This window comes from Mixophyes fleayi, chromosome 4 (genome assembly GCF_038048845.1).
Source record: "Mixophyes fleayi isolate aMixFle1 chromosome 4, aMixFle1.hap1, whole genome shotgun sequence".
Classification (NCBI taxonomy): Eukaryota; Metazoa; Chordata; class Amphibia; order Anura; family Limnodynastidae; genus Mixophyes; species Mixophyes fleayi.
Genome location: NC_134405.1, coordinates 330,274,487 through 330,290,301, shown reverse-complemented (window position 1 = coordinate 330,290,301; position 15,815 = coordinate 330,274,487). Strand labels below are relative to the sequence as shown.

The 15,815-nt window shown below is 44.8% G+C and overlaps 1 long non-coding RNA gene across 1 annotated transcript; it reads right to left on the bottom strand.

Annotated features, from left to right (window-relative positions):
* Positions 1-959: 959 nt before the first annotated feature.
* Positions 960-14,569, bottom strand: LOC142153099 (uncharacterized). Its single transcript, XR_012691447.1, has 3 exons — positions 14,459-14,569; positions 4,471-4,546; positions 960-1,178 (listed from the first exon to the last, which is right to left on the bottom strand). It is a non-coding gene; the product is annotated as an uncharacterized LOC142153099 (long non-coding RNA).
* Positions 14,570-15,815: the final 1,246 nt, after the last annotated feature.

The following is a 15,815-nucleotide window of genomic DNA, read 5'->3' as shown; positions in this document are numbered from 1 at the left end:
AAGTGGACACTGTCCTTTAAACTAGAAAAAGCTAAGGAGTCATGATGGAAATCAAGTTGATTACTGATTTCAGCCTGTACAGGTAAACAAGCTTCATGAGTCAGCTGAAACTTCGCTTAAACCTGTGGATTATAATTTAGCCCCTTGGAAATTGTATGTCGTAAAGTGACCCTAGACTATAATCATTTCTAAAGCATCTAACCTGAACCAGTTGGATTACTCCTTGTTGCAGCTCTACTGATTTTTGTGTGATAAGTATGATCTGTATAATTGCACTAAAAGTATTGTGATTGATTGATCTATATTATCTGCTGCCGCAGCATTTATTGTGATGGTCTAGTTAACTTGTAGCAACCGGTTGTTGCCTACAGTATCTATCCAGTGAAATCCATTTCACTGAAGCACAGTGCCTAAATTTAAAGTGGGATATATTTATTCAATGACCTATGTGTTGTGTCGATTTATGTTTGCATATTGTTGAACCAAGATTCCTAAAATGTTATTTATTTTCTGACATGTTGAATAACATTGCATGTTGATGGTATTGTGTTATTACTTTCCTATGCTTCCTGCTACTTATCTGCTGCTGTGGTAAAGTCTAATGCTACAAGCAAAGAGAATAAACCCACGAGTTTATGCAGTTTTAGTCCTGTGTTCATTGTTTTATTCCAACACTACTGGGGGGACCTTTGCCTCTCTACCATAACACCGGGCCTGTAGAATCCTTCCTTACACTACTTTTGGGGTGCCAACCATTCACTTTCATTACATATCTGTTATCTAGAACAAGTAAAACTATATAATAATATTCCACATATAGTCTGGCAATTACGGATCTTCCAAACTGTAACTCAGAAACACCATGATTGCAAACATCTATGTTTGGGCCTAACAGATTGAATGGAAGCCACTTGTTTGAAAGCAGACATGTCACTTGTTTAATTGTGGTTCATTAGCTTTATGAATGTATTATTACTAGACTGATTTACCTTCTGTCCTCTTTCCAATTGTTATGATAACTCTCCATGCCGCTCAGAACAGATCCAAATGGACAGACAAAGGTAAACTCTTGGTCAAAGTCATTGACGTAGCTTGTCCAGTAACAAGACGCTGGTTTGGTAAAGGTGTTTTGGCAGCGGAAGTCCCAGACACGATCCTCACGTTTATTGTCGTGGATGCTGGAAAAAGTTAAAGAATTAGATCAATAAATTTTTTGGTATATCCCTTTTGCATTGTCTATACACTTATACATAATTTAAATGGCTGTTACAGGTCTATCACAGAATGCTGACAGGTGTGAAGACCCGGGGTATTCATCATCATCATCCTCATCATCATCACCATTTATTTATATAGCACCACTAATTCCGCAGCGCTGTACAGAGAACTCACATCAGTCCCTGCCCCATTGGGGCATAAAGTCTAAATTTCCTAACACACTCACACACAGACTATGGTCAACTTGTTAGCAGCCAATTAACGTACCAATATGTTTTTGGAGTGTGGGAGGAAACCGGAGCACCCGGAGGAAACCCACGCAAACACGGGGAGAACATACAAACTCCTCACAGATAAGGCCATGGTCGGGAATTGAACTCATGAACCCCAGTGCTGTAAGGCAGAAGTGCTAACCACTTAGTCACCATGCTGCCCCATTAGAGCCTAAACTCACAAGAGGTACCCTGGGACTTTTGGGTCAGGTCATACAGACTGAAGACAGGAAAAGATACAGCAATATTTTTATTAGAGAGTTGTCCATTACAAGTTCTCTAAATGAGCAAAAGGATAAAACATAAAAATATAAGCAGGTCCCAATAAACACCAATTTACTGCTAGACTTCCCAGAACTCTCCCACACTGTCTGTGATTAATGCCCAACCGACCATGGGAGTCTTATGAAGCTATCGTTCAGCAGAGCCAGCAATCATGATACTACTAGGTGTAATTCTTAGCGCACTGACAACGGCCGAGACTCTAACATCAGTGACTTTGAGAAGCAAAATAACACACCCAGAAACCTCTCCTGGGACCTTTATAATGGGATCCCTCCCTTCAGGGTTATTCTCAGGTCCTTGGAAATAAAGGTATCCCCTGATTGGTAGAGTTCAATGTGGGGCTGTACAAGAGTGTAGTCATGTCTCAGGACCAAATTACATACTTGCCTATTTTTGAAGGCAGCTGTCCAGGAGGGAGTCCCAGCCCTACCATCTTCAACAACGGCGACAGCTGGATCCGGGATTTTTGCCTGTTCTCTCTGGAGTCCGGGAGAACTCCCAAAAATTTGGGAGTCTCCCGGACATTCCAGGAGAGTAGGCAACTATGCCAAATGAGTTCCCCCCTGCTGTTTTAATGCCACAATGTCTGACTCAGTCCTAGGGGAGAACAATAGGATCTTGCTGTCATTAATCCATTGGCGAAGGTGGGTGATAGTCAGTCACTCCCTGTCTTAACCCCTTCTAGTCATTTGTGATGTCAGAGGGTCTCCAGCTGCTCCCAGCTTCCTGTCCTCACAGAAGTGACTGGCCCGGAATAAAACATCACACCTGACCCTGTTTAAGAACAACAGCTGACCGCTATCCTTTTCTCTGATTGACTGCTGAGAAATAACGAGCCTGGTCAGGTCCTTTCCATCACAATAGGTAAGAACCAAATTTGTATAATATTTCTTTACAGCCAGTAGGTGGCGGTGTTTCCACAGCTGTAAGTAGACAGAACTCACCATCAGCCAAATGCTCTCTATAGATAGCGATAGGACATCTGAGGGCTAAAATAAGGTTCTATGTTGCAAACAGACACAAGACAATAACTATAATCAGGATGTGAGGACGCAGTATGTACATAAGATGTAGATAGTTGTATTTGAATCTGCAGAGTGACAGAATGACGAGGTATGAATTCCATATGTTGCAGTAAGAGGAAAAATGTATATTAACCTCATAAAACAGTGAGCAGGAAATGGTTATGTCAAAATACCAACCTCAAGACTGGATAATAAGGAAATGTCATGTAATGTAGACCTTGGGCATACTCACAGTGGAGGCAGCCAAATTGCAGGCTTAACCAATCACTTTGTTTCATACCTTAGTGATATCACTAGTTCTTAGTGCAGTGATTGGCTGCATTCTGACAGATCTTGGTTCACAGAGCAAAAAGAAAAAAGACCGCACCAGGTGGTCCAATTACACTTCCCTCTAATAGACACTCTAATAAGGCTAGGATAGTGAATGACTATCCATATATGGGAAGGGTGCACCCGATCATAAATATTAGTGACCACAGATGAGGAACAAGAGAAAGAAAGTAATGATCTTATGGGGCACTCGAATGGACTAAAACGTATCTGAAAATTACTGTTAAATAAATCTTTATTCAATAAACTTGTCATAAAATTTCTAATAGCGAAATATTAAAAGGTGTATATAGAATGCCTTGAAAAAGCTATTAGCGAAACGCGCGTCGGCGGACGCCGCGTTCACTGCCCGTGCTCCTATAATTTAATTCAAACAGTATGAGCCTCCTATTCATTTAGCCAGGGTTTTAGACCTTAAACCTCAGGCTATTACATTACCTCCGTTAGAACCTCACAGCTTCTCACCCATTATGTGGAGAAACTAGTGAGAGCTCATATTGTGCAGAGTCCATTGAAAGTTATCATGCTCACAATAGGGGGACTGAACATATGCTAATGAGTATGGAGGGTTTAGTTAGCGATAGATAAACCCATGGGAGTTATTAGAATATAATAAATGTACACATTAGAATTACAGTACAGTTGAATAATTAGTGACTTAGAGGCAGTCACGCGCTTTTATTTGGGGTTTCAATAGATCAGAACAGTGCTATTTGTATTTTACCCAGAATTCACTTCAGGATCAACATATGCAGATTAGCTTGATGGACTAATCTTGTGTCTGTCTACTGATTCTTATGCTGCTTGTATATATGTAAACAAGCAAGCACTGTTCCCCCTGAATTACTGTACTGAATACTCACTATTGGTTAAATCTATCCCGATGAATGGGGTTTTTGAGGACAATACACCACTGTTGTATAAAGGTTTTCACACCTGCATATGATTACCTTGATTTATCACACATCTGTTAACAAGAGTGTAATTATATGAGTGATATGCTGCTTGTATATTATAAGCAAACAGCATTTACCATCCTCTGAGCTCATTAATATTATTTGGAATCTATTCATGAAGGACTTACCATAATAGATTACGAAATAAGATGTTATATCCTTAATATATGAGGATTCCAGTAATAAAAAGAAAAAATAATATTGACTAATTGTGGCATACACTTATGACCAAATATATGGTATTAAATATTATAGTGAGCAGTGACACGGCTTGACAATTAATATTGTCTATTTTACCAGATCTTGGTTCACCCCATTGAATGGCTGCCTCCATTGGCTGTAGATGAGGATACAGTTTGATATCTGGAATATATTATTTATTACCTAATAATTAAGTTAATGCTCTGGTGATTTTGGCACGTGTAGTTGAGAGGTTTATCAAAATCATTGATCCATGTTCCTAAGAAAAGAAAATATAAATATATATTATTAATATGATGTGACACACAAAACACTCAAGCCTCCATGATTTGATGATTAGGGGGTGCTACAGAGATCTGGAGGATAGTAGTGGAAGTCGTACTGTAATATAGATTCTTTTTTTTTTTTTTTTTTATAATTTTTATTTTTGAATGGTCAAGTAACAAACAGAACCGACATGCACTGTCAGTAAGAAAAAAACAAGCAATAGAAGCACATCACAGGTAACAAAGTATAAAATCAGTATAAAGATATAAATAATCAGTGCAACAAAATGCGTGTATGGCAGTTGACCAAGGATTTTTAAGGAAATAAGGGAGGGGGCGAAATGCCTCAACAGAGAGTGGCATGACGCAGGAGGAAAAAAGGAGGGAGACTAGTACAGTAGAGAACAGGAATGGAAAGAGAGAAGAAAAGAGAAAGAGATGGGTTTACGGGAGGAGGACGGACATGTGTAAATGTAGAGTCAAGTGAAAGGGGGATAAATCTGAAAAAATGAGAGCCATGGGCTCCATACCTTAGTGAACGATCTTGATGTCCTATTGATGATGCTGGCCATATATTCCAGGCGGTGAACCTGCCAGACTCTATTAATAACGGCTTGAAGCGAAGGTGGAGTTTGCTGCCTCCAGTCTGCTGCTATTTGGCAGGTAGCTGCCGATAAGATATGCCTAGCTAACTTATTCTCATGCCGCGTTGCCGCTGGCGCTCCCAGGGGCAAGAGGAAAAATTTAGGCTCAAATGGAATCGTTACCTGAATAATCGATTGGATCAGGTGTTTGATCTCGGCCCAGAAGTTTGAGAGTTTGGGATAAGTCCACCATATATGGATAAAGTTACCCTCATGGGAGCACCCACGCCAACAGCGATCAGAAGAGTCTGGGAGGAATTTATGTATCCGGGAGGGAACGTAGTACCAGCGGTACAATACCTTATAGGCATTCTCTTTTATTTTAACGCAGATTGAGCTGGAGGCAGCATTCTCATATATCTCCGACCATTCCTCGTTCAAAAGAACTTCACCCAGGTCACATTCCCAGGCCAGTTCATGCGAGACTCTAGTATTTGAGGAAGGTGGGGCGAGTTCATAATATAATGTTGAAATAAGGCCTTTCGTGAAGGACTGACGGAGACAGAGACGTTCAAATGGGGTAAGGGGGCGGGAGGAGAGGCGAGATTTGACAGTGTGGTGAAAGTGGCGGAGCTGAAGGAATTGGTAAAATAATTTAGTGGGAATATTTATTTGCGATTGGATGTCAGAAAACGAGGGGAACACAGCTGTAGAGGTGAGATCGTTTAAGAAACGGACCCCTTGTGAGGTCCACGAGGAGAATGCTTTAGGGGTAAGGCCTGGAGCGAAGTCTGAGGAGTTAAACAAAGGAATTAGGGGAGAAGGATGGGGCCAAATTTCTGAGAGCATGAGACCCAGACCGCCAGGGAATGTGTAATGACCGGATAAAGTGAGACACGTTTTGGTCGACGAGCTCGTGGAAGCCATAGGAGAGTAGACTTTCAGCCTAAATCTCGACCCAGACCCTGGAGGGAGTCAAGCTACACCACAGAACGCATTGAGCAAGCTGAGCGGAGAGATAATAGCGTCGAAAATCAGGGATTCCCAGTCCCCCTCCCCGCGGGGCTCTCTGTAGAAGCTTGAAACGGACTCGGGGGCGCTTACCCGCCCAAAGGAATTTAGATACATGGAAATGGAGAAATTTAAAAACGTAGGGGGGGACTCGGATGGGGAGGGTTTGAAAAAGGTAGAGGAGTCTAGGGAGTATGTTCATCTTGACCGCATTAATACGACCTATCCAGGAGATGTATAGTTGCGACCATGAAACAAGGTCTAGCTTAACTTGAGCAAGAGTGTGGGGGAAGTTGGCCTGAAAAAGCTGATGAGGTTGTTTAGTTAGATATACCCCAAGGTACTTGAGTTTTTGAGGGCAGCAGTTGAACAGGAAGGAGCTTTCTAAAGACACCTTGTCAGCTGAGGAGACATAAAAGTCTAAGACTTCTGTCTTGTCCGCGTTAACTTTATATCCTGAGAAGTGGCCGTAAAGCAGAGGAAATTGGATTAGCAATTGTTAACAGGACGTCATCCGCGTATAATGCTATTTTATGGGAAGAACTACCCACCGGGATGCCTAGAATTTGCTGGTTAGCCCGGATTCTAGCTGCTAGAGGTTCTATGATAAGGGCAAAAATGAGCGGAGAAAGGGGACAGCCCTGCCGTGTGCCATTGGAAATAGTGAAGGGGACCGAGGATAGACCATTTGCAAAGACTGTGGCCGACGGAGAACGGTACAAGGCTGAGATGGCCGTCATAAATTTGCCAGAGAAACCCATCGCTCCTAGTACCCCAACCATAAACGACCAGGAGATGCGGTCGAACGCCTTCTCAGCATCTAATGACATAAGGAGGGAGGGGAGCTTACCCCTGTGAATTGTGTGTATCAGGTCAATTGTTCTCCTAGTATTGTCCGGGGCTTGACGTCCCGGGATAAATCCCACCTGGTCGGGGTGGATGAGGGAAGGGAGGGGGGGATTCAATCTAGAGGCCAGAATTTTTGCGTAAATTTTAAGGTCCACATTAAGGAGGGAAATTGGTCTATAGCTAGAGCAGAGAGTTGGGTCCTTCCCGGGCTTTGGAATGACAATAATATTAGCTCTGGTTGTGGCTGCATCAAACGTGGCACCATCCAGGATCTCGTTAAAAAAAGATGTCAGATGGGGGCCTAGTACTGCAGCGAAATTTTTATAGTATTGCGGGGTTAAACCATCAGGGCCTGGAGCTGAAGAGGGTTTCAGGGATTTAATAGCGGCCAAAACCTCGGTCAGGGTGATATCTTCATTCAAGGATTCTATGTGAGGTGGAGTGAGCTTAGGGAGGGGGGTGGCGGCTAGGTATTCGTCCAGAGACGGCACCGTATGAGCTCCTAGAAGGGTGGGTGGGGGGGCTAAGTTATAGAGGGAGAAATAAAAATCTTGAAACATCTGGACTATCTCCTTAGGGTCATGTGTAGTTCTGCTCTTTTGTGGGTCGTAAATTTTATCAATGTGGCCAAGAGCCATCTTCTTACGAAGCTTTCTGGCTAACACAGAATCTGCTTTATCAGATTTGTCATAGTACCGTTGCTGTAGTTTCTGCATAGTAATAGCAGCCCTACGGGAGAGAAGAGTGTTAAGTTGGCCTTTCAGTGAAGTAATCTGAGTGAGTAGAGCAGGGTCATGAAGAGACTGATGTTGGGGAAGAAGAGAGGCTAACCTGCGCTCCAAGCAAGCTATCTCTTCTGCAGCCTTTTTCCTAGAAGCCGCAGACAGGCTAATCAAATGGCCCCGTATAGTGGCTTTGTGTGCTTCCCAAATAATGCCTGGGGGGACATCTATAGCAGAGTTATCTTGGAAGTAGTTGGCTATTGAGTTATTGAGGTCTAAAAGGGTCGTCTAATTGAGCAGGAGAGAGTCATCTAGCCGCCATTTTCCCTGGGGTGAAGATGTTTTGAGGAGGTCTAGAGTAATGAACGCCCCCGAGTGATCAGTCCATGAGAGTGGGGTGATTCCCGCCTGAGTCACATTGGGAGTAAGTGCATGGGATATATGTATCATGTCTATGCGGGAGTACAATTGGTGGGGGGCAGAGTAGTGGGTGTAATCCCTGGCGTCTGAGTTACAGAGTCGCCAGGAGTCATACATGCGGTGATGAGAGAGCAGAGTGGCTAGTGAAGTAGATTCTGCTGAAGTGGGAGAGCCCCGCCGGGAGGAAGAGGGGGAAGACCTGTCCAGGACAGGATCAAGAGTCACATTAAAATCACCACCTACGATCACGTGGCCCCGCGCCAGCCGCTCAATGCATTTAAAGAGTTTGGAAAAAAAAGGCTTTTGTTTCTGGTTAGGGGCATAGACCGAGACCAGGGTAACAGGAATAGATCGGAGAGTACCACCCACTAGAACAAAACGACCCTCCGGGTCTGCGTAAGTGTTGGAGTGCAGGAAGGGAATCTTACTGTGGATCAAAATAGCCACTCCCCGCTTCTTGCAGTCCGCCGAGGCAAAGAAAGTCTGGGAAAACTGCTTACCCTGAAGCTGAGAGTGGACTCCAGTGAAGTGTGTTCCCTGTAGAAAGACAATATCCGCTTTTTCTCTCCTACAGGCTCCCAGTAGCGTTGTACGTTTACGGGGGGTGTTGAGGCCGTTGACATTGATCGAGAGTACCTTTAAGGCCATGGCATTGCAGAAGTGATAAGTCCCGGCAGCTTGACTAATAGTGGGGAAGAATGGAATAAGTTAATAAGCCGTCCTTGAGAACAGAGAGAAGACAAAAGAAAAGGTGAAAAGGGAGAATCGAGAAAAGAGAGAGGAGAGAGAAGAGGAGAGAGGAGCCCAATTGGGCATAAACCCTGTATGAAAGGAACCCAGGAGGGGTTCAAAAACATAGTGAGGTAAATTTACAAATAACAGTAGACAATATCAAAGGGTGCGTGGGGGGTGGTCCTGTGTGTAATGTGAGATGAGGCCAGGACCGTAGACCGATGAGAAAATCTTAATAAAAGGTAAGCAAACGGAAGAGAAAAGGAAAAGAGGGAAGAAAGAGGTCCTCCCTCCCTCACTCCTCCCCTCCCGCAGCATTATCAACTAACCAAACAGAAAGAGAAGAAAACAAAAACAAAGAAGGTGTGCATTAACAATCATATTAGAACTTTAAGATTCTACAACTTTAGGGGAGGAGGGAAGGGAGGAAAACAAAAGGGAGGGATGGGGAGAGAAGGGGAGAGGGATCACCCTACCAAGAGAAAAACACAAGATATAAGTATAGTAGCGTCAAAATACTTCAAATGTAACATCATGTCAGGTTCGTGCCACTATAGGTTCAATAACAGACGGGTGACGTGGAAGAGCTAACATATCTAAAGATAAAGACAAGGAGCTCTGAGCTCCAACCCAAGTAGGAAGTCCACCTGTGGAGGCAAAATGTTAACAGAAATCAACAACAATAGTAGACATGTCATGGCGGTGCGGCATCTCGGACTTTGCGACGGGAGGAGCGGGACCAATCTGGTTGTGGAGGGGCTGAGCGCTGGGCCTTCGGAGAGCCGGTCTGCAAGGCAGTAGCTTCGGGGAGAATGTCCAGTTTCGCCAGGAGATCCTGACCCTGCTCAATCGTTTTGATGTAGTAAGAAGAGTTGGCCGCAAACACCTGAAGTTGAAACGGGAAGCACCAGCGATACCGTAGATTGTGTTGACGCAGGATCCTAGTAACAGGCTGCAAGTTTCTCCGTTTCTGAATTGTGGAAGGAGCAAGATCCTGAAACAGCTGGATGTCCATGTTCCGAAAAGAGAGAGCAGATTAATCTCTAGTCGCAAAGAGGATTCGGTCCCTTGTGTGGAAATAGTGCAGACGCACGATGATGTTTGGAGGGGGCAGGCCATTGGCCGGACGGGCCCGAAGAGCTCTGTGGGCACGGTCCATCATACAGTCAGAGTCAGAGAGCTCCGGAAGGATATGTTGGAAAAGGTCTTTAAGAAAAGCCTGAAGATCCGCCGGAGAAATTTCTTCAGCAACATTTCGAATACGAATGTTGTTACGACGAGATCGGTTCTCAGAGTCCTCCTGTTGTTCCTTGAGAGTCTCCACTTCGTCATGGAGACGGGCAAGTTCGTTATCCGTCGTAGATTGTGAACGGCAGAGGTCGTCTGTTTTTGACTCAAGCGCGTCAGATCTGTTGCCCAGTGAGGTTAGTTCCGATTTAAAGTCATTAACAACTTTGGAGAGTTCTTGGTGGAAAGTTTGCTTGACTCCTTCTAGTAAGCTGGTCATTATAGTTAGGATCTGTGGGTCCAGCCCCGTATCAGGGAGCGGTTGGGAGCCCGGCGCTTCTGTAGGCGTCAGAGACGGGGAAGACGGTTTGTTCTTTGAGCCAAAAAAGGGAGCAGAGGACCCGGAAGTCACTTTCTTTGGTTTGTTGGACATGACGAAGAGGCTGGGAGCCGTTGGCCAATTGAGCGGGATGAAGGAGGCAGAGGAGGGTTGGTATGAGGGAAGAAGACGTAGGAGGGAAACACCTTTAGATTGGTTAGTATTATAGGGGTCAAACCTGGTCCAGCCTGAATGGAGGAGGTCACATGTTCAGTGGCTGGAGGGAGGCCAGTAGATGGGTATCAATATAAAGAAATCCCGTCAGCCTAGGAGGCTGAGAAGCGACAAGGCTTGATGATTCAATTTCTTGCCTCGCTGAACCTTCAAATAGGCAATAGTTGAGTGAAAATAAGTGCAGCAGCAATAAACAGTGGGTGTAATGTTTTTAAGCCACCACTAGAGGGCAATATTGCTCCACAAATAAATGAAGCATAGGCGAACAGAGAGTGGGAGATTTATGGCAGAGGAGCTGGGACTGTGCCAGTGTAGGTAGGGACAGGTCACCTTTTGTCAGTGTTGCCGCAGAGGAAAGTGGTGACTTATGTGGACACAGCTGGGTTTGGTGGGGGAGAGGTAAACACTCATGCACTGCAGGCTGGCTTTGTGCGGGGACGCGCCGGGGACCGGAAGTGCAGCTGATCGGTCACCGCTGGAAATGGAGACCGTGGATGAGGCGCTGGATGGAGGCCGCAGGGGGCACTGACCTCAGAGCAGGTAAGGGTCTCCCTCTTCGTGTGCCAGAGCCGCCGATGGGGACCGGCACAGCGGGTAATGCGACGGCTAGGCGGGGACCAGCACTGAAGGGGGCGGTAATGCAGGGCCTCCAGGCGCGTCCGATGGGGCCACTGGAGCCCTCAATAAAGGCAGGCCCAGTCGCAGTCCGGTCCAGAGAGGCACTAAAATACACTCCAGCAGGTCAGAGGGGCAGAAAGGGTTTTTACAAGTCCAGATTGAGCCAGAGTTGTCGGAGCTCACCCGAAATGCTGCCTCACACGATGGCTGCCAAGCCACGCCTCCCTGTAATATAGATTCTTAAGGAGAATGTTAGTGAACAGAGCTCAGGATGAGAATTTGTGTAGTAGAACAATGGAAATCTGGGACGTGTAAAGATGCAACACAGAAGTGTAGAGATGTGCCCCGCTGTGCCCGTCAAGAAGATGGCGAAGAAGGACCTGACTGCTGTGCTCATGAAGAGGGCAAAGAAAGAAGAGAATAGTTACTTACCATCCCTGCGTTCTAGCGCCGGTAAGTATATTTCTTTTTCCGCAGGTTTCAGCCGCAGAGGGAAGATGAGCCAATCAGGGCTCACCTTCCCCTGCTGGCCAATCGGAGGCCAGATGAGTGAGCCAATCCTGGCTCACCTCCGGCCTTTCAAATTATTGGCGCCGCGGCGAGCCAATGAGCGCTCGAGGCAGTGTCCAGTGATGACGTTGCGCCGGCGGTTATTTAAGCCACCGGGCAGCGCCATCTTGCCAGAAGTCCGGCGGAGCAGAGAAGAGAGGACGTCGTGGGACATCCAGAGAGAACTTTCGAGAAAACACAGGCAGAGGTGGCAGAGTGCCCTTGTCAGGGCAAGGAGCTACCCTGCCACACGAAGAGACCACCAGAGACGTTGGCGGGGAGCCCTTGCAAGGGCTAAGAGCACCCCCGCCCAGAGAGCTGCCGAAAACGCCGTGCCAAAGAGGACAGGAGACGCCACCGGCTGGAGCGTCTGGAAGACCCGGAAAAGAAGACGTCGGGAGCAAGTTGAGTATTCTGCGCAGAGCAGGTAAGTATACCCTGTGTTAGGTTGGGCACAAGGCCCGTGGGCACGGTCGGGCACAAGGTCCGTGGCCACAGTTAGGGGCATAAGGCCCAGGATAAATTGGGCACAATGCCCTTATAGGTATGTCAGGGGGCTTTAAGCCCATTATAGCAAAAGGACACAAGGTCCTAGTTATTGGGCTAGCGCCCACAGTTAGGTAAGGCCACAAGGCCTGATCAGGGGGCATAAAGCCCATAGTGTGCCCATAGTCAGGGCACAAGACCCTGTAGTTAGCTGGGCAGAGAGCCCATGGTGTAGGGCATAAGGCCCATGGTAAAAAGGGCACCAAGCCCTATAGGAGCCGGTGTGAGAGGTGAATAAGCTAGGTGATAGTCCTGGGTAACAGTAGAGCAGAAGGCTCCTGTTAGTGCTATACTAGACCGTCTGGTTAGATAGCAGGTGTATGTATTGCGTGGTCAGCCTGCCAGATACCGTAGCAGAGTCTTATTCTGCCTATGCGGCGAATACTGTATTGTGCATTGTATTTTGGTTGTGCTGTGTGTGTTTCTTTACAGATGCAAGACGTCAGGCCCCCATTAAATGTAGGCTCTTGTTTCCTTACTGCTTTCCTGGTATAATCTGGGTCTGTGGGGACAAGGTGTAGTTAAGAGCATACACATACTTAGGGAAGAGCACACAGTAGTCTTCCCCTCCCTGGGGCAGAGCCGTAACGACGGCGGTGCGGGCGGTGCGACCGCCCCGGGCGCAAGCCCAAGGAGGCGCAGCCGCCCGATACGTGCCTTCATGCCCAGAGGACTCGCCGCTCTAATTCAGCTCTCCTACAAGCAACAATCCATTCGTGTCAATGCAGTGGAACGCATGTGAAAGCAGGAAGTTCGGCATTTGGAACGCATTTGCGTTAATTAAATTAATTAATTAAAATATGGTGGGCGTATTTAGCCCCATATAAACCCTTCAGTTATTTCTGTATTATTCAGTCAGTAATACACAGCCTTTAATATCAGTAGATGTGAAATGCTAGTTTTATTTCCCCTATACAGATTGTGGATACATAAAGCAAAATCAATATTTTGGCAAGAGAAGAATTTCAATAGCATGTGCTACAAGATTTAATAAGTATTATAAAAGTAGGTAAGGTCCACAAGATTTCTTTTCTTTCCCTCGGGATCATTGCAGCTTGTAGGAGAAAGTGATAGTTAGGAGCAAAGAAAAACAAAGTTCTCTACAGTCACCAACATGAGAAGCCTCAGAACCATTAAATGTTTTAAAAGACTGGTTTGTAATGGAATAAAAAGTTAAAACTATGAAAGAGTATCATGGTATTTACTATGAAAAGTGACACGACTGCCATGGTAAATGCCCTCAATAATATGAAATCTTGTATCACTTATTCCCCTTATGACAAAAGATGAATAATTGCCGCGTTAAAAATCCAAAATGACATGAAACTACATGGTAATCTGGTTGTTTATCATGTTACTTTTTTGTGTTTGCAAAAAAGTGCAAATAAACATGTACCATGGGCAGCACGGTGGCTAAGTGGTTAGCACTTCTGCCTCATAGCACTGGGGTCATGAGATCAATTCCCGACCATGGCCTTATCTGTGAGGAGTTTGTATGTTCTCCCCGTGTTTGCGTGGGTTTCCTCCGGGTGCTCCGGTTTCCTCCCACTCTCCAAAAACATACTAGTAGGTTAATTGGCTGCTAATAAATTGACCCTAATCTGTGTGTCTGTCTGTCTGTGTATGTTAGGGACTTTAGACTGTAAGCCCCAATGGGGCAGGGACTGATGTGAGTGAGTTCTCTGTACAGCGCTGTGGAATTAGTGGCGCTATATAAATAAATGGTAATAATAATAATACCATAGGGAGGAGCTTCAACAATTCACAAAGCACCTGTCAAAAGGACACCTGCAGTTTGCTTATATAGGACTTTTATTTCTACTGGCCACCTATCTCAGCCTGTGCATAGAAAATACAACTAATGCACAGTAATCTGTCTGCACCAGCGTTGTACCAGGAGGAAACATAAGACCATGAACAGCAGTTTAAAGCTCTTTTTTTCAGACCTGAAACCCCTTATGAAAATACAAAACACAACACAAACAAAACAATGGAAAATCAAATTGACAATCATTATGTCGATAATTCCCAATCGGTTCACAAAGAAAGTAGAGTGAAAGGACACTTTTCATTTAAGCGATCATGTTTACATACCAGACAAAGGATCAATAACGGACAGTACAAGAACCAGCGTTGTTATCAATCTGTTGGCTCTTCAATGTGACAAAATTGTATCTTATACTGGGTACAATAGAGAAACACTGACTACATTTTCCTCGTTTTGCTCTATGCAATAGTCACACGTTTATCTGTGTGTAGTGTACGGCACCTACCGATTGTCACTGTCTTCCTATGGTCCCAGTGATGAATAGCTGCTTGGATTGCCACACTGAAGCCTTACACCAATCTGAGTACTGCACATGCACCAACTAAGGGTATTTATCAGGTTGTGGTTAGATGCACTGACAGTACCATCATACATCATTACACGTGTCACTTTATAAATTGTCATCATTCAAGTTTAGCAGCTTAGGGCATAGTGACCTTTTCAGGAAGTAGTGGAAAACAATAGATAAAGAAGAAAACCAAAGGTCAATAAATGCAAATAGAGAACATTACTATTAGAGATGCTCACTGACCCCCGTGTTTTGGTTTTGGTTTTGCCAAACCGCGCTTGTGTGTTTTGGTTTTGTTTTGTTTTGGCAATTTTGTTTAAAAATCAATGTTTTTGGGCACAAAATAACCAAATTTAGTGCTCCACCTGTTTCTTGGATAAGTAATGTAATTGTAAAGCTAATAAATTATCCAAAAAACAGTTTAATTCCTGGTAGGTAGGCCTTCATTAATTCTACACACAAACCAGATTGTCTTCCTCTCCATCTATGCATATTGGCAATGCAGCCATCGTCTTTGGGTGTATATTACACCCTACACTTATAGTTAAATATCTAAAGAAATGGACAAAGGCAGTTTGGTTTCTGTCTCTCTAGGCCCCCCTCCACTTGTAGAAAATACTAGGAAATTCAGCTGTTATAGACTGTACAATATAAATTGAAATGGACAAAGGCAGTTTGGTTTCTGTCTCTATAGGCCCCCCTCCACTTGTAGAAAATACTAAAAAATTCAGCCGTTATAGACTGTACAATATAAATTGAAATGTACAAAGGCAGTTTGGTATCTGTCTGCATCAGACCCCCTCTCCACTAGGAGTAAAATAGAAAACTATTCAGCCGTTATAGACTCTAGAATATAAATAGAAATTGAGAAAGGCAATTTGGTATCTGTCTGCATCATCCTCATCAACATCATCATTAGCGCCCTCGTCGCCTACACAAATCTCTCCCTCATCCTCTTCTGATTCCAAAGTGGCATCCTCAATTTGTGTATCACCGGCTACACTCGGGCTGTTCAGGCACACATCAGCAGAACTGCTGAAAGGGTCCTTCTTTATGGGTACACTGTCACTAACAGAATGCTCACGATTACACATACCACTGGTGGATGGACTTTC